The sequence below is a fragment of the Lolium rigidum genome, chromosome 3, assembly GCF_022539505.1.
Source record: "Lolium rigidum isolate FL_2022 chromosome 3, APGP_CSIRO_Lrig_0.1, whole genome shotgun sequence".
Lineage (NCBI taxonomy): Eukaryota > Viridiplantae > Streptophyta > Magnoliopsida > Poales > Poaceae > Lolium > Lolium rigidum.
The window spans coordinates 401,713,629-401,714,380 of record NC_061510.1 but is presented as its reverse complement, the minus strand read 5'-3'; positions in this window follow the sequence as shown (position 1 = coordinate 401,714,380).

Here is a 752-nt window from a genome sequence, read left to right as displayed (position 1 = left end):
AACGTGGCCAAGGTCGACACCACACTGGAACCTGTGATTCAGGCCAACACGGCTTTGGATTGATCTGTGGATGAATTGAAGCAGTCGATGGAGCTTGTAGCGGCGCGAATCAGCTGTGTCCCCAACAACCCCGCAATTAAGATACAAGAAGTCTCTTGTGTCCCCAACACACCTAATACACTTGTCAGATGTATAGGTGCACTAGTTCGTCGAAGAGATAGTGAAATACAAGTAATATGGATGATTATAAGTAGTAATTACAATCTAAAATAAAAATGGCAGCAAGCGAACATATAGCAGAACTTGTTGGAAACGGTGTTTCAATGCTTAGAAACAAGGTCTAGGGATCATACTTTCACTAGTGGACACTCTCAACAATGATTACATAATTGAATAAATAAATGCTACTCTCAAACACTTTCTTGTTGGATAACAAACACCATTCATTGTGTAGGGCTGCAAAAGCACACCTCAAGCCGGAGTAAACAAGCTCCACAACGTCATAAAGGAATCACACACGATGCGCACACTTGTCACCATCACACCGTGGAGAGTGACTCCGGAGTTCATATTAAAGTAACCTCTAGAGTGCATAATAGACAAGAGTAACATCTACATATTCAACTAGATTACAAAGCTCATGATCACATAAAGATCACACCATGGGAGAGAGAGATGAACCACATAGCTACCGGTAGAGCCCTCAGCCTCGGGGGAGAACTACTCCCTCCTCATCATGGGAGACAGCAACA